At 48.4% G+C, this 21,474-nt stretch overlaps 1 protein-coding gene across 1 annotated transcript in view; it reads right to left on the bottom strand.

Annotated features, from left to right (window-relative positions):
• CLVS1 (clavesin 1) overlaps nucleotides 1-21,474 on the bottom strand; it is a 973,486-nt gene that overhangs the window by 117,963 nt on the left and 834,049 nt on the right. The window lies entirely within an intron of this gene.

Here is a 21,474-nt window from a genome sequence, read left to right as displayed (position 1 = left end):
CCTTGTAAGCATGGAAATGACTGTATGGCATTGTTAGATCATGGACCTCCTGAAACTCCAATCTGGGAGCTCACAGAAGTGATGAACGGATCGACCGGTTGTATAAAAGGGTGATGGATCCATATCATGGATGTTGGTTGGATAAGAAGCATGGGAAGATGGGAATATGGCAACCATCTCTGATTGGATGGCCACTAAATCTTTGAATGGTGTCATTTACCTGAATCGAAGCTGAATGTGCATCCAACTCCAAAAGTCCTAAAAGAATAGGAGTGTTTGCTCCGGACCTTTTCCAATTCCTGGTAAACTGGAAGAAAAACTTACCAGAAGAAGAGGAGGAATATTATGCTGACTGATCTGCTTCAACTCTATAATCGGAAGGCAAGGAACTGCTGGGCTTGGCATAATCCAGACCACTTTTCTCACCACCTGCGTGAACCATACAAGTGCTCCCTTCTCTACACTAAGTGAGCACAGCTGCGTTACCTACCTCCAGGACTCCTGGCTTCACTGAAACGCATCAGTTAGAAATCGTCAGGCTCACCTTGTGTCTGGAACTCGAATCTCTGCAAAGGAGTGACGGTAAGTAGGATATGATATGATATGATCGTTTATTTATATAGCGCCTATACACAATGTGTTTCAAAGCGCTTCAAGGCAAGGGAGGGAACAAGGGAAAATACAACCACATTCTTACAGGCATGAACAGTAAGGAGGTGAAATTAACTATCGTACTCGGCCTGACGACATTTCAGATAGTGCAAGAGCTAAGACATAGATAAGGAAGGGAGGGGGTGAGTGGGAAGGAAATGGAAACAGACAGGCGACTAGCGTACTAGGCCTGACGACATTTCTGGTAGAGCCGGAGAAAAACAAAAGGTGAGGGAGAGGGGTGCAGAAAGGGAGGGGAGGAACAAAACAAGCGACTATCGTTCTAGGCCTGACGACATTTCAGATAGTGCTGGAGACGTGGTGGGGAGGAAAAAAACAGTAATGGGAGGGTGGAGGAAACAGACAAGGTTGCTATCATGTTAGGTCCAGGGACAATTCTGATAGAGTAAGTGCATAGAAGAAAGTAAGGGGAGTAGATAGGCAAAGGGAGAAGGGAAAGGAGGAGAGAAAAGAGAGTAAGCAGTCAAAGAGAGTGGAGAAGCAAGAGGGGAGAGTGAATACAATTGCAGAAGTCAGCAGTAACACATAATGTTGCAAGCCAGGATACAAGATGAAGATGGGAACAGCATGATTCAGGGCCACTAGAACCAGTCATCGCCACTGACAGCAAAGTACCTTCATTTTACTGTTGGGCCACTCCCTGCACTGCTTTCGATGCCAAGAATAACATCCTGATTTCCGGCGTAAATGCAACATACGCCAGCGATACGACATTGTTACATCGCCTGTTTTTTCCCCAATGAGATTTTTTCCGATAGTTTTTTTGCAGAAAAAAAGAAGTGAACCATATGGGGTGGGGTGAGGGGATATAACTGGCAGTGGAAGTGTGGAATGTGGAATAGCTAGTAAATAATAGGGGACAGGGGGTTGGAGGGAACCCCCGAAAAATAAAAATACATATTTTGATGAGTTTTTTCGGCAAGAAACTGTCGAGGAAAAACATGTCGAAAAAAACAGGCAATGTAAGAACATAGAACCATGCCAGCATCAGGTTCAGCTCTCAACATGCTGGGCACCTCGTACAGGTTCTGTGAAGCGTTCCCCTGCATGCCTTACATGTTAGTTGCAGACCTATGACTTTGACAACACCTTTTCATCATAACTGTGAAGCTGCTGCTCATATTAGGCCTATAGAAAAGCATTGGGCAATATAAATACATTCGACATAAGCTGTCCAAAACTACACATTCTGCAAATTAATTGTGACAGTGCTTGTTAACTGACTTTGGGCCTTATTCCGACATTGGATGTAGCTATGGCGCTATTTGCTATTTGGTCCAATACTGGGACCGGCACCGGCCTTTTTCAATGGGGACTTACCGGTGCAGTCCGACCCTGGCGAGACCGGTAAGTCCCCATTGAACAAACCATTCCCCATTCCCATTTGAGCCCCCATAGGGCTCAATGGGGAGGGCGCTAATAACGGGCTGGCGACTTGCAAGCCCGTTATTAGCGCCCTGGTCCCTTAGCGGGACCCGTAAGGGTTATGGTTTGAGTTCCCCTTCGTGTTTGCCTGCTTTATTCTGAGATGCTGTCCTCTCCTCAGTGTAGTGGGGACAAGATTTGGGACGTGTACATGGCACATAAGCACAAGTGTAAAGATCATAATCCTGCTCCTGTGCCAGTATCAGTCTTCAAATTCCCCTGGGACAAAATGCAAGCCATGATGGAGCTCATGGCAGAGGCAGCATCAACCAAGCGGTTCCCACCATTTGCACATGGCCAGCCAAATCAATGTGGAAAAAGATAATGATCTGGAGCCTGGGGGAACATATGTCTCAAAGTAAGTCTTGGCGGAGATCATGCATAATGTATGCCCTAACCGTTCCACTCCGGTGGTTGCCAAGATCAGACAAGTGAGCATTCACCAGAGCATGATTTACCTGTGCTTCCAGAGCTCATTGATGCTCTCAACAAACTGCAGGGGTGTTGCTTGATTTGCAAAAGATGCAGGGCTATGCTAATGTCATGACTGTCGGGGCACGGGTCTAGCTAGCCTTTTGGTTGTAGCCTCTGGGCTTCTATCAGGGGCTACAACCAGAAGATCCAGGGCTAAAAACACCTTCAGCCCCCCCCTTGCAGCGCCTCTGCAACAAAGAATGGATATAGCATGATAAAACTGGAATACCAAGGTTTCGGACTAAGTTATAGCCTCTGCAACTGTTTCATGCAGATAACCAAGTCTCAGTTAAGATTGATTAACTTTTTCCCACGTTTGCATGGTGCAAGGTGGTCACATCAGGAGAGACCGCCCGGCTGATCCATTCGACAGGAAGGTGGAGAATTGTCTGAATAGAACCTATGCCTCCACTAATTTCACCATAAGAGATTCCGCTTTTGCCACTTGCATAACTCAGAGTTTGCTGCATGATTTTACTGAGGTTTGGAAGACCTTGGAAGAAGATTTGGAATGTTCAGAAATACTCCTGGCTCTGAAATAGCATGTGACATCCTGATATCTGCAGCCTTGTCATCAGCTTCCACCATCAATGCCAAATTCCAATTCTGGTTATGGTTTTTAAAGGCTGATTAGGACAAATAGCCTGTCTTCTGGAATTACCTTTTTTGTGGCAGAACCTATGTGGGTACGGGTTTGGGGAGCACCCGAAACAAGTTCAAGATAATAAAACAATTCCTCTGTGACTTAAACAGCAGTCCAGCTGGAGGAACCCAGATAGGGCCAGTGAATGTCCTTGTGCCAGCCAAAGCCCCACATAGAGAGAGAGGGGTAGAGCAAGGTGGGCAACAATCATTCAGGTCTCCAGATCACCCAACACCCCTGCCCCTTTCTTGACTAGTCTAGCCCCCTCTTCTGGTTGATGGACAGCACAATTGGTTGCATATTAGCGAGATGTATGCGTCCTGGACAATGTGAGGTGAGGTTGCAAGATAAGATTCTCCAAGAAACCCGCACTTCCCACAGTAATTTGTACTCTTACCCTATGGAATCCTGTCAGGAAACGTGCCTTTCAACAGGCTGGGAAGGACCTGTTGGAGAAAGGGGCTATCATCACAATTCCACTTCATGAGACCAACACAGGATTCTACCCTTACCATGCATTGAAATAATTGGGAGATTTCAGACTAATACTAGATGTAAAGGAGTTGAATCTCTATGTCCAGCACACAACTTTTTCCATGTAGTCCATCAGATCTGTTTAAAACCTCTTACATGTAGTGGACTTCGTACCAGCATTAGACTTAAGAGATTCATACTTTCACATCTCTATTTCAGATGACCACCAATAAGGATTCCTACATTTCTGTGTGAGAGAAGACTAAGTTATATTTATTGCTATGCCGTTTAGTCTAAAACCTGCCCCCTATAATTTTTGCCAAGGTTCCAGCTCCTCTCATATGAGTTCTCCAAGAGAAAGGTATTTTTTTTATCAACCTTAACATTAATCTCTGGATGATTTATTTGTCATCAGCACATCAGAAAGCATTAAAAGTAAATATTATATGCAAACTCCTGGAGGACTGTTGGGTGTCCTGACCCACGTTTGGACTATTATGCTGCAACATTTGGTGCTGTGGGCTTAGGAAATCCAAGAGGGTGGAAAATCCCACATTTGCGCCAGAATCCTGGAGAACTGCGCAGTCTTTGCGCACAACAAAATGGTCGCCTGACCTGCCACCCACCAGTGTGAGCGTGAGAGGCCAGAAGTGCCATGAGTGAAATGTGTGCCAAAGGAAAAACAGCAGTACCGGGGGCTAAAAAAAAAGCGCTTTGAAATCACCTTTGTTTATCTGGAATGCAAGCTAAAAATGCCTATTTTAAACATTGCAAGATATTCAAAAATCTCACTGAACACCAGCAGACATTTGGCAGAATGTATTCTTGTGTGCATACTAAATCTGGAAAGAGAAAGAGCCCAAAACAATGTTTATAACAAAACTGGCTGAGCTGTGGATGTCAGCAGCTCAAGTGAAATTGGACTGAAAGACATTAAAATCTAAATGTTTAAAATAAATGAGTGACCTACTATTGAGTGTCACATAGTTTGCAACTGTTAAATGTCATAGTTTTGAACTTAGAATCAGCGTTCTAGCTGCATGTGTAAAAATTGCAAGTTTGGTTTGAATGTAGAAAACTGGGAACCAAAGTGACATTTAGCTGAAGCCTGGCTTGAAGAGAGTGAATTCTGCCCGGCAACTACCTCGACAGGAGTTGAAACTTGCTCAGCCACTCTTCCCAGGCCTGGCTGCATTCTGCTGCCCCCACCAAAAGGAGATGACACCTCTCTGATTGAATTAGGGGAGGGGCACCTGGGGACTACAGGAAACTAAACAAAGCACTGTCCTTGGCCCAGGCAAATGTTAAATTAGGGGGGGTCGTAAATGGCTTCCTCTTCGAAGGAAACGGGGAGGGGCACTGCATCTGTGAGCAAGCTGAGCTAGGGGAAAGTGGATAAACCAGAAATTCCTCGGGGCCAGAGCATAATTTTAAAAAGATGGATAATTCATAGTGCGGACTTGTAAAAATTATATAAATAACATCATCATTCTTGTGATTTTTCTGTGCACATTTTAAGAGGTGTTAGGACTCTGTGGTATGTTCTTGGGGATAGTAGCGGAAAAAAGGTTGGTACTCCAAATGTATGCATGTTAAAAATCTGACACTTTATCATCTGAAACCCATATCCCTGGTGCCCATTTGTGTAAAATCTGGAAAGGTTTAGAGGTCGTTATCTGGATGAAAAGGGGAGAATTCTGTAATAAGTGGACACGACATCTTACAAAGACAGGGATCGGATGGTTTGGTGCTACAGAAAATATGTTAACTGGACATATAATATTAGAAAAATGGTACATAGATAAATATGTATTTGGATCAGAAATAGATTTGTGTGCAATTTGACAAGGGGAGGATCCTCTGACCATAAACCTGCCTCATCTCTCTGACTCACAACCCAGTTCCCCCAATCAAGGGAGAGAGGAGGAACTGGCCAATGATAAGTTGAGAGGGTTGGGCATGCAGAATGAGCCGACCCACCCACTTTCTAAACACATAAAAGGAGACTGTGCAGGACAGGTAGGGACATTCACTTTCCACTTTCTTGCGGGACGCTTTGCCGGGAGACTCCAGACTTCAAATCCATCAATCTCCAGAGACCAGAGATCCAGAGAGACCAGAGATCCAGAGAGACCAGAACTGTGCAGTGCTGAGAGCAGAACCAGAGAACCAGTATCCAGTGGCGAGAGAAGTCCAGCCAATCCTGACCCGATCCATGACGAAGTCGCATTCCTGTCCAAAATATAGTGTGAGTACTCAGCCAGAACTGTGCAAAACCCAATCTCTTAGTTTAATATAATCTAATTCAAACTATTTTAACCTATTGAGAACTGCATCAGAGAAATCGTGTCCCTTCTTTTGATTCAAAGCTGCAAAACTGTCATCTGTCATTCTGAACTTTAAAATTTCATTTCGAGAATCTACCTTCATAAAATCGTCCGTATCTCCGGAACCGTTTGTCCTAGGAACGAAATTTAACTTTCATCTTAAAGCTAAATTTCTAAGCTTTCCAACGAGCCTAAAACCTACTCCTTATACTTCCTCCGTAATTGCTCTCAACGCGCGTGGCTAAATTGCAGCGATTTGACATTTTGCTTCATTTCAGCCACGTGTAAAAATATTTGTCCTTGCTTTCCTTTGCTGAAATTCGTTTGCAACCTGACAATCATTCATAGAGCATTGCTAAAGTGATCCTGAACTAATTTAAAGTAGCTATCACTCACCCTGAACCTCTAGAGGGAATAAAAATCATTTTAGCATATTTTTCCCTTCTTTGCATACCACCTTTAAAGTACTTTGCCTGTGTTTAAAATCATCCCTGTTTCTCTAAGCTTGCTAGGGGGGAACTGAATTCGTATTGTACTGTGATTGTATTCCTGAAGACTGTGTGTGTTACTTCCACCTCTTTACATTGCATAGAGGGGGGGTGAATTGCCAAAAGGGGAAAAGTGATTATATTACCTTTTGCAGAAATCATATCAAGTTTATTCCTGTGTTGCTTCTTTTTCACCTTGCATTTCCTTGTACCATATAAAGCATTCTCAGCTACCTTATCCTCTATACTACTCCTAAGTAATTAAACCAATGTGCTAGTATCACATCATCCATTGTTGATAACTCACTGTCATATGTCTAAGTGGGATATCAAATATTAATTTATTATAAAAGTGTGATATATATCTATTGCTTAATTTTTCAAATAAACCTTTTTAATTTGCAAAACAAACCTACTTCTTGGCTCAGTGGGGTCAGAGGGATTCTCAGAGAGGGGCGTGATACAAGGGTTCATCATCCAGAGTATAACGTGTCATAAAAATATATCAATAAGGGCTTCCCTTGAGCAATCCCAGACAAGGCACTGACCTAGTGGGAATGCTTGATTGGAGTCTTTAACAGGACCATTGGTGGATGCTAAATGATTAGAAGTTGAGGCTAAATCCTTCTCAATTCCTGGAGTTTATCGGAGTCACCTTACTGTCAAGAATATCATTTTTCTTCCACCATGGCGAGTTCTGAAAATGAGTCATTGGGTTACTGTTTTCCTGTGCAGACCTGTGGTTTCAGGTTCAGGGGAAGTTTGCAGCAGGCATATCTACGATGCCTTGAGCCAGGCTGCATCACACGCTCCTTAGATCGACACCTGCTGCAGAGGTGGAATCTTCCAGAAAAGGATTATGAAAGACAGATCCTAGTGCCATCAGAGGTAGCAAACTCTCTACTTTGTCTGGCTGACAGAAGAGGAAACCTTTATTGGAATTCCAATTCAAACACCAGAACATTTCACTATAACCACAGCTGTCAGTATTCTGAGATGGGTTTACCTTGAAGCAGACCTCCATTAGGTGATGATGATACTCTGAGAAGGCAACCAATTCATTGAACTGGAGGGAGTTGTCTGCTATCAGACTAGCCTCACAAAGATTTGCCCTTTTTTGTCCCCACAGACAATAAAGTGGCAACATGCTACATAAATCATCAGAGAGCACCATGTCCAAGTGCTTAGCATACTCAGTTGAGTCCTTCAGCTGATTTGTGAATGTTTAGCTCAACTCCCTGTTTGCCTTCTGCATCACTATGGAGACACACTAAGCAGACGTTCCCCCTCGTCTTAGCAGTTCCCATTGGAACCTTGCGTCTTGGAACATATTTGTACTTGCATGGGACTCTGGTTAAATATGATGGCTTCAGAAGCCAATCTTGTACTGCTCAGATTTGTCTCCAGACATAGGACGGAAACAGTCATGGAGTTGGATGCCCTGTCCATCTTGTGACCAATGAAGTTATTATTCCTATTTCTACCCATCCTCCAAATTCTGCAGGTCTTGGTCAAGAATCTCCTGGTTACTTTCCTGGGCAAAAGGAAACTATGATTGCCATATCTCATTCCGTGGGCCTTTCCCACATTTGCATCTCCTGTGAGATGGCCCAAACTACATTTGGCCATCCACCAACTGTTGAATCCTTGAGTCTGGCAGTTGAGCTGAGAGGTTTAATGGCTAAGGGCATGTCTTGTGGAGTGCTTTCCACTCTTCAAATGCACACAAAGGCTTAAATAGTCAGGGTTTATGACAGGCACTCATCTTCTTACTTGTGGCTCCGGTGATGAAGTGCTCTGCATCATTCATCGGTTGGTTGTACTGGCTCCTTAGTTGCCCCATCATCATGCCCTGGGATTGAGGGTGGGGTGAGCAAGGAGGCTGGTACTACTATATGATCAAGGGCCTGGTTGAAGTTTGGGTAGGATACCATGGCCAACCCCACTCCCACACCCACCTGTGAGGCTGGCAGGCACTTATCTAAAAGGGTATCATAGAAAGCAAGTCCCAGTTAAGAAGAGCAGTGAAGCCAGTGGAGTTGTGGAGATATTCAGGAGTAATACTCTCTAGGACACAAACCACACAGGAAAGATATTTTCAAGGATGCTCTCTCCTGGTTACAGTTTGCAAGCCATGTGTCTGAACCAACTTTTTTGCGGGTTCAGGGTCTTGCAAACCTAAACCTAAAAGCCCTTCACACCTGTTCATTACTGTGTGGCTCAGTGAAAGCAGAGGGAAGGCTGCTCAGTGTCTACCAACTGCCAAATACTCCATCCAGGTCCATTCACGGTCTAAAATCCATGAATGAAGATTGCCAATAAGAGTCCTTATCTACAGAGAAGAAGGGGGCAGGGCTAGAAACATGGATATTTGGAAAACAAGGATCTGGAGGATAACTGGTTGATTCACAAATCCCGGGCCCTACAAACACACATGTAACCCAAAGCCCTAGGACCAACCCTGGGGTTGAGTCGGGAAGAGTTTAGGAAGTGCATGGAGAAACTGGTGTTGGAGTTTAGAGTGACTGGAGATAAGGAGGGAGAGCAGAGTGGGAGCAAGGAAGAAAGTGATCTGGAGGTGGGTGACGGAGAGCAGAGGATTGGGAGAGAGGGAGGAGGAGAAGACGAAAGGGAGCAGAGAGAGACCCCTGGGGGCAAGAAGGATGAGGAACAGACCATCAGTGGGGGATGGAAAAGAGGAAAGCCTCAGAGGTTGGGTAGAGATACCCGACAGGTTGGGAAGCGTGACACCATAAGGGTTGAGAGGCTGGTGAGAGAGAGGCCTCAAAGGTTTGGGAGAACCAGACCCCAGAGTTTTATAAGAGACAGACCCCAGTGGTTGAAGGGTAAATGCCCCAGAAGTTTGAGAGAGAGATGCCACAGAGATTGTGTATACGGCAGAAGTTGGGGATTGAAAATACCCAGACGATGGAAGGGAGAGAAAGACCACCAGGGTTAGAGGAAGAGAAGAACAGCAGGGACACTTTTAAAGACAGGACAGAGAGGGAAGGACCCTCAGAAAGCCAATTATATGGTGGACCAATGGGGTGTGAGGCAGTACAAACATGCTATGGAGCCAAAGGAGTTGCTAGCAGTCAAGAACCAGAAAGGAAACAATAGCAGAGAAGAAGAAGAAGAAGAAGAAGAAGAAGAAGAAGAAGAAGAAGAAGAAGAAGAAGAAGAAGAAGAAGAAGAAGAAGAAGAAGAAGAAGAAGAAGAAGAAGAAGAAGAAGAAGAAGAAGAAGAAGAAGAAGAAGAAGAAGAAGAAGAAGAAGAAGAAGAAGAAGAAGAAGAAGAAGAAGAAGAAGAAGAAGAAGAAGAAGAAGAAGAAGAAGAAGAAGAAGAAGAAGAAGAAGAAGAAGAAGAAGAAGAAGAAGAAGAAGAAGAAGAAGAAGAAGAAGAAGAAGAAGAAGAAGAAGAAGAAGAAGAAGAAGAAGAAGAAGAAGAAGAAGAAGAAGAAGAAGAAGAAGAAGAAGAAGAAGAAGAAGAAGAAGAAGAAGAAGAAGAAGAAGAAGAAGAAGAAGAAGAAGAAGAAGAAGAAGAAGAAGAAGAAGAAGAAGAAGAAGAAGAAGAAGAAGAAGAAGAAGAAGAAGAAGAAGAAGAAGAAGAAGAAGAAGAAGAAGAAGAAGAAGAAGAAGAAGAAGAAGAAGAAGAAGAAGAAGAAGAAGAACCGGAACCGGAACCGGTTTGGGGCCAGGAGGATGGCCAATGGAGGGGAAGATTGAACAGTGTCCTTTGACCCCGAGAAGTAGAGATAGACTCCCTCTAAAACCCCATGAAACCCTAGCCAACCTCTTAAAACACCTCAGACTAAGAGAATGCCACCCCATGTAGATTTCTGGGTTGGGGTACTTGGACATTGAGAGTAATAATTCCAGAGAAAGTTACTTATTATTTGCCTCAATGTAAGGAAAACAGCTGAACAATTGTTTGCCTGTTTTCAACCCATGGGGTAAGATGCCCTGTCAAGTGCCTGAGTTGAAGGTTTGTTGTTTATTGCCTACAAATAAAGCCCCTTTAAAGTATCTTCTATGACCATGCATCTCTGGTATTCCCACTCAGCTTCAGGAAATTTGGTGTCTGAAAGATTGGATTTAATGGGAATTTACATGGAAGTTCCACCATGTCCCCACCCTGAAGGTGGTTAGGGTTAGCAAGAAATCCAAACGTTCCAACAAGGACACCCCAGCGTACTCTTGCTATGGAGTAGACCAGGAAGATATACCAACTGGGTGTAGATCCCTAATCTCTACAGGGGGTATTGTTCAACTTTTTAGTGGGATCTATGGCAGGCTCGTAGCCAAGTAGAGCCTAGTAGTTACATTTGGCCTACCTGTACGGGCCAAAACAGTGGTCAACGATTATAGGGGTGATGTCAATGTTCTGCACTTTAATAATGGCAAAAAAGTGTTTTTGATCGAAGAAGCTGACCCTATTGCCCAAAAGATATGAAAAATATATTTCAAGCCCAAACTCCAAGAAGTGACAGACCTTGAAGAGAGTGAAATAGGGGAAATGGGTTCTGGATCTTTTCACCCAGGGCCCGTTGCTTGAAGGAGAGTGGATCCTTTGGATTCTCTTCCCTGGGTCTTGAATTTGGCCTGGTTCAGTTTAATGTCCCTTCCCTCGACTCTGTCTTTAAGAAAACCATCTACATCGACGAAGGCAAGACTCTGAGCTGAAATAGGAGAGACCCACAAGCAGCTCTTGGTTCCTCCTTAGTTTAGGAAAGCTTTGTTGGACCTTCCCCATTCCCTTTGAAAAACCCTCTTTCACATTGACACCCTCTGTAGTTGATCTCGCATGGAAGCCTTGCTTTGTTTTTTTTTTTTTTTTGTAAACTTTTTTTTATTATTTAGCTTGGCAGCACAACACAGGCGAACATAACACAAGGCAAGTACACAGTAGGTACAGTTGAAACAATACAGGCATACAGTTACTGCATCTAGCGTGAACATTTTCATCAAGTACCCATACGGAATAAATGCAAGGTGAGGAGCACCTTAACTCAGGATGGAGAACCTATGCGAATAGGTGTAATATTTGGGGAAGATGTATCCGGTGTCGCATTTAAATCTGACATATAGGAGCGGAATTGGAGCCAAACATCTCCGGGTCCTGTGTATCCCGTGCCGAGGGGACGGGTTGTATCACCAGGGAGCGGATGTCCCGGTTGCTAACTGTTAATTTCTCGAGTCTAACGTGTGGTGGAGGGTCAGCTGTATTAAATCAGTAGGATGTGTATTGGATTTGGAAGACCAGTCAGTATTTAAGAAAATCAGGGGCCCCAAAGCCGCCATCAGCCATAGGGGTAGACAAGGTAACAAGCTTAAGTCTGACCGCACCCTAGTGCCACAGGAAGGAGTTGATAGTGCGAGTCAATACTTGGAAAAAACTCCCGCCCGGCCATTGGGGGGATGTTGGTGAACCTGTAGAGTAATTGGGGCAGCACTATCATTTTCAGTATCCCTATCCTACCTGCAAGGGAGATCAGCAATTTGCTCCATGCTAGAGTCCTGACCGCCAGGTGCGCGAGGTAGTTTTGATAGTTCTCCTCAAAGGTCGACTTGAACTGACATGTTATTTCTATCCACAGATAAGTGAATTTCGTCTGAGCCCACGCGAACCCCAGGGTATCAGGAGGAGGGAGGGTGCACTCCGTGAGTGGGAAAAGCGTGGATTTTGCACAGTTCACCTTGAGGCCTGAGATGCGACCGAAGTGGACTACGTCCTTCAGTATCGGGGGTAAATTAGTTGTGGGAGTACGCACGAAAAGAAGTGCATCATCAGCGTACAGGGACACTATATCGGCCTGACCCGCCGTGCGGAGCCCTCTATGTGAGTGGAGTTGTCGTAGCATGTCAGCAAAAGGTTCTATCGCTATGGCGAAAAAATCAGGGGAGAGAACGGACAACCCTGTCTCGTCCCCCTAGCAATTTTAAAGAGCAGGGAGCAGCGATCTTCCGTGCAGACAATGGCCACTAAGCCCGAGTAGAGCACCTTGACCCAGGAGCGAAAAGCAGGCCCAAATTTACATTTCTCGAGCACTCGCCAGAGGTATTTCCAGGAAACTGAATTGAACACTTTCTGCATGTCGAGGGTTGCGGCTACCGCTTGCACATTGGGACTCATCCTGCTAATTATATTAAAAAGCCGTCTCAGGTTCAGCGAGGTGGAGCGCCCTGGGATGAATCCTGCCTGGTCCGGGTGAATAATAGATGGCATACAGGGGGCAAGTCTGGTCGCTAACATTTTGGCAAATATTTTGGCATCACAATTTATGAGCGAGAGTGGGCGATAAGAACCGCACTGTGTGGGAGATTTACCAGGTTTGAGCAATGCAGTAATTGTGGCTTCACGAAGTGATGGAGGGAGTATTCCCACCTCTACTGATTCTTCCCAGAGAGCTATTAAATGAGGGAGTAGGAGAGATTTATAGCGTTTATAAAATTCAGCCGGGATGCCATCAGAACCGGGGGTCTTCCCCAAGGAGAGGGAATCTACGGCATCGGAGAACTCCTCCGGGGTGAGCGGGGACTCGAGGGACCCAACGGTCTCAGGAGAGAGAGCCGTTAGGGGGAGAGCATCGAGATAGGAATCGACCTCCGCCTCCGTGGCCTCGTCCGAGTTGGAGTATAGGGCTTCATAGAAAGCAAAGAATTCCGAATTGATGGCCTGTGATGTGATAGCTAAGGAGCCATCAGGTCTTACAATCCCGGGAATATTTGGAGCACCTATCTCACGGCGGATGAGTCTAGGAAGGAAGCGGCCAGGTCGCTCGCCCTCTCCGTATCTCCTCGCCAGGCCGGGGCTATCTAAGAATTTTTGTTCACGATCCGCAAGGGACCGAAATACGTCTAGCTCTACTCCTATAGCTGCAAGGGTCCCAGGAGTTGAAAGCAGCGAACACTGGGCCTCCAGGTTCGATAGTTTGGATTCGGTTACAGCGATGTCCCTCCGGATTGTTCTAAGAATGACACTTTCCTTGGATAGCGCTATGCTCCTAATATGCGCCTTGAAGGATTCCCATAGGGTGGCCTGCGAGGACACCGAGCCTGTATTTATTTCAAAGAACTCCTCAATGGCCACCTCGAGCTCGGAGCTGAACAAGGGGTCAAGGAGAGAATGGGGTTTCATCCTCCAGCGTCTAGTACGGTCGCAATCCAGTCCCCAACCCATAGTGATGGTCACTGGCGAGTGGTCCGATAGGGTCCTAGGAGGGATCATCAGCTGGATCACATTTTTAATCAGTACATTAGAAATTACCCATCTATCAATTCGGGAGTAGGAGTCATGCACCGAACAGTAAAAGGAGTAGACACGGGAGTCAGGGTAGAGGAGTCTCCATGCGTCCACCATGGCAAGGCGGGGAAGGGATGACAGCGTAGCATAAGCTGCCCTGGTGAGTTGGCGGGGCCTGGACCCAGATCTGTCAAGGTCTATATCAAAGATGGTGTTGATGTCCCCTCCCCAGAGAATAGGAACCAGAGGGAAGCCATCAAGAAGGGATGTGAGATGCGTAAAAAACTCTGGGTCATCTATGTTAGGGCCATAAATGTTCAGCAAAATCACCTCCCTTGTGGAGTGTGGCATGGAGTAAAACATATCTACCCTGGGGGTCTATTTCTGAGAATATAAGTGCAAATTTAAGACTCTTGTGAATAATAGTCATAACCCCACGACTTTGGGTAGAGAAGTTGGTGAAGTATTTTTGGGGGCCCCATGTTTTGGCAAACCTCATACATTGTTCAGAACAGGCGTGCATCTCCTGTAAAAAAAGGATCTTGGACCCATGACGTTCGGCCTGCAGCTGAAGTTGTCTCATTTTCTTAAAATTGCCCAATCCCCGCACATTCCAGCTCATGAAAGTCAAATTATTCTCTGTCAAAGAAGCAGTGGCGTTCATATCGCCGGGATGTTCATATCCAATGGCCGATTTAGCAGCCCTGCAGCCCCAACAACACAACATTTCCCTGTGGTCCGCCCTCGCTGCCAGCGCCAAACTTTTTATAACATAACACCCACCATAACCGACTTCCACCCACATCTCTCCCCCAACTAGAGGAATGACAATCCCAAAACCCCTTAACCAAATCCAAACTAGTGGCATCAACGCCTGGGGGCCTGCGGGCCGGACTGATGGCGCCGCTCCGGGCCAATGGCAGATCCGGTGAAAACATACCTCATCACGACTTTGGCGGTAACCCTTAAAATCGGCGGTAACGCTATTAGCGCCTATTTTAAGGGTCCGTCGGATCACGAGTCAAAATACCGCCAGCGCCATTACAGCCGGCGCAAGTACAGCCGGCTGTACAAGCGCCGGCCATCAGCGCCAGGAACCATTCGCGCTAAAACATCAGCAATCACGAGTCCGGCGTAGGCACTATTAGCGCCAGAAAAGCGGCGGATAATCCACCGAAAATACCTCCAGCAAAAAGCTGGAGGTAACAGAACACAGGCCACAGCAATAAGGGCCCAGGTGGAACCAATGCAAATCAGAGGACTACAAAGGAGCCATCCATGCACAACACACCCTCCCCAACACCATTACACCAGCAGGAGCAGGGAGGGGACAGCAATAAGAGCCCAGGTGGAACCAATGCAAATCAGAGGTCTACAAAGGTGCCACCCATGCACAACACACCCTCCCCAATACCATTACACCAGCAGGAGCAGGGAGGAGACAGCAATAAGGGCCCAGGTGGAACCAATGCAAATCAGAGGCCTACAAAGGAGCCACCCATGCACAACACACCCTCCCCAACACCATGCTGCCATTTGGAGCCGGGAGCCTTGATGTTGACTTCTACCTGCTGCGCCTGGAGCTACAGAGGCCAGCCAACCAGGCCTGGGCCCTGGGAGTGCAGGGGGCAGTGGGGATGAGGAGAAGGAGGAGGAGAGCAGCACTAGCAAGGCGGCCAGCCATCCGCAGGGTCAGGCTAACACCCTGGGCCCTGACTGATGGTCAGTTGGTGACAGAATATCGGCTGGACACGGCAACCATCACCCAGTTGCTGGACACAATCCAGGGTGACATTGGCAGCCGCATAGCCACCAGCATGGCAGTACCTCCCCTAGTGAAGCTTGTGTCTGTGCTTCAATTTCTTGGGACTGGCAGCTACCAACATACCGTTGCCATGATGCATGGAATGGCCCAGTCCACATTCAGTGCCATGCTGGGACAGTTGATTGATGCACTGTTGAATCATGTGAACGAACACATTGCATTGCCAGCCACACAGGCGAAGGTGCACCAGCTGAAGGGTCAATTCTATGCCATTGCCCAAGTCCCGCATGTAATAGCAGCCTTGGACTGCACACATGTGGCACTCGTACCACCCAAGGCACATGAGGCTGCCTACAGAAACCGGAAACAGTACCATTGCATCAACGTGCAGATGACATGTGGTCCTGACCTCACCTTCAGCCACTGCTGTGCCCGCTACCCAGGATCCACCCACGACTCCATGGTCCTGCGCAACAGTACCCTGCCGGCATACATGGAAAGGCACCGAGGCCAAAACACATGGCTACTGGGTGAGTACAAATGTATACCATAAAGCATGTCAATCCACAACTGATGGTGCCTGTCACAGAATCCATTATTCCCAATAGGCAGCAGCATTACTGCAGCATTCACATTCAAGCACCTTGCACGATAAACCTTGGACATGTCCAACACAGCAGAACACACCCATGCAGGATGTAAGACATGTGGCGGCACAGTAACATATGGAAGCCCCACCACAATAAAGCCTCCTGTGTGAGTAGCACCATGGCTCCCAACACTGAGACAGTACATAAATCCCACTCTGGCCATCCGACAGTAATGGAATTCCAAACCATAAACTGGCACATCCACAAATGCACCACACATAAGTAGGCCGAGTAATGACAATGTACATCCCACGAACACTGTCCCCAAAATGGCCAGGGAACTGCATGGAGACCAGTACAGAATAGTGACGACCAGCAAATGCAACTGTAGCCAAATGGATTTGCAATGACACACGAGGCAGCCACTTCTGTCATGCAGAAGTAGATGGAAGGGCCCCCTTATCCTGCGACAAGTGAATGAGTACTGTTACATACAGAAACATAGGAGTCCCAAGTGGAGAGTACCCCATTGATTCAATCGTGCCCGTAGGACAGCACACTCCACAATGTCATAGGCCAAATGACAAATATGGCAAAATCACACTGATGACAGAGCTCTGTACACCCACTGGACTTACCTTGTCCCCATACCGGCTTTCTCTCCACTGCAGCTGATTCTGGATATCCCCAGTACACGTGGCTCATGACCCCTGTGCGTCACCCACACACGGCGGCAGAGCGGGCATACAACCTTGGCCATGCCCGTACACGGATCTGCGTGGAGAGGGCATTTGGACTGCTGAAGGCACGCTCCCGGTGCCTCGACCGCACGGGAGGGGCAATGATGTATGCACCAGAAAAAGTTGCCAAAATTGTACTGACATGTGCCATGCTGCACAACATCTGCTGTCTCAGAAATGTGCCACTGCCCCCTGATGCTCATGTGCAGCCACCTGAGGATGGTAGTGAGGGCGATGAAGTGCCAGAAGGTGTTGAACATGCACAAAGGATTGGGCTGAGGGAGGGGAGGTTGGCAAGACAGGGATTGAGAGATGGATTCTTTTAGAAATGGGTAATGGGTAAATTAGAAATATGTCACTTCAACATTAAATTGCATTAGTAACAATCACTACTGTCCATGCATTGTGATTTTTCTAACGTGATTTATTTTCCATCCAACAAATCCCCCCACCCCCCAGTAAACACCCAGCACACAATCCCCCCTCCCCCCAAAAACACCCAGCACACAATCCCCCCTCACCCCAGTAAACACCCAGCACACAATCCCCCCTCCCCCCAGTAAACACCCAGCGCACAATCCCCCCTCCCCCCAGTGAACTACCCCCAACTGTGCAGATAGGCACATGTGTCTTATCAGGGCACCAACAACGATGCCATGCACCACTAGGATGGTCGTGGGCACTTTCCTTTTCCGGGCCCCTCTGGTGTGCGTGCCCTTAGGTGTCATATGGACCGGCGCCTAGGAGATGGCTGGAGGGAACCCTCTGTGGGTGTGGTCGATGTCGAAGGGACTGAAGGGGCGGCCATCATATGCTGTCGCATGAGGTTGTTTCCCTCTCTTGTTTGCTCAGCAAGTGCTGAGACTGCCTCCGTCAACTCCCTCACTCATTGCCCGAAGCCTGTCAGGGCAGCGGTACATTGTTCAACAACTCTGCATGTGCGCGCATTGTCCCGCGCTACGTATTTGCACCCATGCCGTATAGATGCACTGACAGTCTTGATGTGCCGGCTCTGCACCTTGGCCATTGATTCCACCCTGGACTGTTTGGCCTCAATAATGTCGAGTCGGCCCATCACAGCTGCCCCAGTGACGAAGGGCACCCCTGGTGTGTCATGTGCTGGCCTGCCATTTGTGTGCTGTCGGGGGGGGGGCTGCATGGCGACATGGCGCCAGCTTGGACTGGGCTGCCTGGCTCAGAGTGCCGGTCTTCTGGGCTGCCATATGATGGCGTGTCCATGTCCGGCTGTGGTGTGCAGACACGACGCACAGGCACATGTCAACTTAGTGCATGGTGTGTGCCTGGGCTTGGGCTTCCCTGGGGTGTGACCATCCCTTCGGCCTCACTGCTTCCGGGAGAGTGCTGTCCTCCAGCATGATGGCCACGTGGAGGTGTTGCTCCCACGTCGGGCTCAGATCCAGACCTCTGTCCCTCAGCATCGGGGCTGTGACTGGTGGCTTGGGGCAAGCTGGCGGTGGCCTCCCTGTGGCCATGTGGCTGCTGCTGCTGTCTGGTGGGGCTGCGTTGGGGTGAAGTGGGTGTTGGCCTGGGTCGTCTACCTTCCGTGCGGCCTCTTTGTGGGGTGGTGGTGCTGGTGGAGGCGCGCTGCTGTCGGCGCTGTGTTGGTGTGGCCTCCTCCCCATCATCTTTGTCCCGTTGGGATCGACGTGTGCCTGTGGGGTACATAGGGTGTGGTTTGAGTTCAATGCTACATATATTTGTGTGATGCAGTTCATGCCAACAAGTGTGATTGAGGACAGTATCAATCACGCATTCAACTTGCATTCTGTCAGTCGCCATGTGGTGCTTGTTGTGAGTGTGTATGGAGGTATACTGCATGGGAATGCCGGAGTGACAAGATTGCATGCGTGGTTGGGGTGCACTGCGCTCTGGGTTTTGGGGGTGTATTCATGCACACTCAAACTCTACGTAGCTGTCCTATGGCTATGGATGTCTATCCCCTGCCACTGTCATTCATGCACTGCACGTGCAGGGTCGTCTAGGCAGCACTACGGTTCAATGGATGTAGGCCTCACTTATGGGTGTATGCAGTATCAAGCACACATTTCTTCGCATTCATTCACTCAGGGTCTGCATGTGTGGTACTTTCAGCTGCATGCATTCGGGGGTGGGACTCACCTGCAGTTGGGTCGATGCCAGTGCCTGCCTCCGCTCCACCAATGCCCTCGATGGTGCCAACATCTATCAGGGCTGTCATTTTCTCCTCCCAAGGTGTGAGTTCGGGTGGGGGTGGTGGTGTTTCTCCTCCAGTGGCCCTACTTGCACTCCGGTGCTGTGACAGGATGCCACGGACTCGCACGCGCAGGTCATTCAGGCGCTTGCGGCAATCCTCCCCATCCCGGGGCACGCGCCCCACAGCACTGACCCTTTGGCTGATTGATCGCCAAATTTGTGCTCTGCGCTGGCCACTTGTTTTGCACTGCTGCAGCTCCTCGTGGTGTATCTCGGCCTCCTCGACCAGTACAGCTAGCTCCTGGTAACTGAATTTGGGCTTTCGCACCCTGTCCAGGGCGGTCTTGCCCCTAGTGCGCTCCTGAGACATGTTTTGGGGTTGGATGGCATGGATGGCTTCCACGGGCTGTGATATCCGACGGATTTTGTGATTTCCAAGATGGCCGTCGCTTTATTTCCCGTTCTGGCGGTGACGCGTTTCCCATGCGCTATGAGCACGATATGGCGGTAGCGCATGGTGCGCCGGATTTAAAGGTTTGCGCTATTCCCGATACCGCCATGGACCGGGACACTTGCAGGATAACTCGTGATCTGGCGGATTATCCGCCGGGGTCCTTGGCGTTAGCGCTATTTATTTCCGGCGGATAATCCGCCGCATTACTGCCGAAGTCGTGATGAGCTTCGTACGTAACTTGAAAACGGTTTTTGCACATATTAATATGGCACAATCATGTAGAAATAATACAACTGAAGCTCATTGAGGAGTACAGGTGTGATATATTGCTGGCGTAGGGAGATAGTTGGTGCCGGCGACTCCCCAACAGGATAGCCGAGCAGCTTTAGAGTCATAATTGGGGGGGAGGATCAACCTGGAAAATGTTCGTCAATAAATCTGGACGCCTCATCCAGGATCGTGAAAAAAGACACCCGATTGTTGTGCTCGACTCGCAGTTTGGCGGGATATAACATGGAGTATTTGACTCCATGATCTCTAAGCCTCCTCTTTACTGCCAGGAAAGTCTTGCGCTCCCGCTGGACAGCCACCGAGAAGTTAGGGTATAGATGTATCCTTGCTCCACCCAGCAGAAACTCACTTTTAAGTCTTGCGGCTCTGAGGAGGGCATCCCGGTCTCGAAAGTTCAGGACCCGAGCTATAATGGGTCGTGGAGGTGCGCATGGCTTAGATGTCGGAGTCAGGGCCCGGTGCGCCCGCTCAATAGCAAACTTTGGAGAGAGCTTTGGTGAATCAAGGAGCGACAGTAGTGTATGTTCGACATAGTCCTCCATCAGCTCAACGATGCCATTTTCGGGAACCCCGATGATGCGTAGGTTGTTACGCCTTAAACGGGATTCCAAGTCCTCATTTTTTTTCTCCACCCCAAAGACGCGGTTGGACAGAGCTGTGACCTCTGAACGTAGAGCCCCCAGACCGCCCTCAGCGGAGCTCACCCTAGTCTCGACCTCCGATACTCGACTGTCGGTCCTCTCAATATGAGCATAGATGGATGATATGTGCCATTCATGTCGTCTAACTTCGAGTGAAGTGTGGTAAAGCCCTCACGGATGAAATCCATCGTATTCTGGGATTCCGAGGTGGTAAGGGATGAAGAGGTGGCAGGGGCCTGCTCGGAGACCCTCTCAGGCGACCTCACCGGAGTCATCGTGAACATATTTATGGAGCTCTGCTTTTTTCCAGCCCCTTTAGTCATTGTGACGGTGGTGAGGGGCAGGAGAGGTGAAGGGAAGCCAATGGCACCCCGGGCAGTGCAGGAGGGGGACCAGTGGGATATAGCCCCCTAGGGATCCAAGCCGCCCGCCTCCGCCGCAGGCGGTCGCTCAGGCCAACGGCAGGTTATTGTATGCGTCCCTGTGAGGTGAAAGAGGTCTCCGAGAATGTGCAATTGGTTGAGGTGGTGGTCCACCCCACTTGCCTGTTGCTCCCCAATGGGGGGGTACCCAAAGGATCAGCTAGGAGGTCAGGGGGTCCAGGGAGCGTGTTCCTGTCCAAGGAATAGGGAGATTGCGGTCACCTCTGCAGCCTATGGGCAACTGGCCTGTAGAGTCCCCGGCCTGCAGCAGGGGAGCCAGTGGCGGAGTCCAAATCCCCCTGTGCGCAGGTAGGGGCACCCACTGTAGTTCACCGAGAGAGTAGATGTTGCGCCCTTCACTCTGCCCTTATGGAAATCAGGAGTTCACGTGCAAGTTGCTTGTTGTATTTGCAGAGTGGGCGAGGACGCCAGTCCCTCCACCCCGTGGTATCAGTTATAAAAAGGTTTAGGGTGAATATGAGGTAGGGGGCCACGATGATGTCTCCAGAGGCCAGAGCCCCCAAAGACTTGATGAAAAAGGCTGGCGCGGTATGATCCACGCAACACCGGGGGAAGCGGAATCAGGCGTCTTGAGAGGAGGAGGAGCGGAGCCAGGGCAGGGCCCCGAGTACC

This window comes from Ambystoma mexicanum, chromosome 5q (genome assembly GCF_040938575.1).
Source record: "Ambystoma mexicanum isolate Mex_15411 chromosome 5q, UKY_AmexF1_1, whole genome shotgun sequence".
NCBI lineage: Eukaryota > Metazoa > Chordata > Amphibia > Caudata > Ambystomatidae > Ambystoma > Ambystoma mexicanum.
This window is presented reverse-complemented; position numbering and strand designations above follow the sequence as displayed.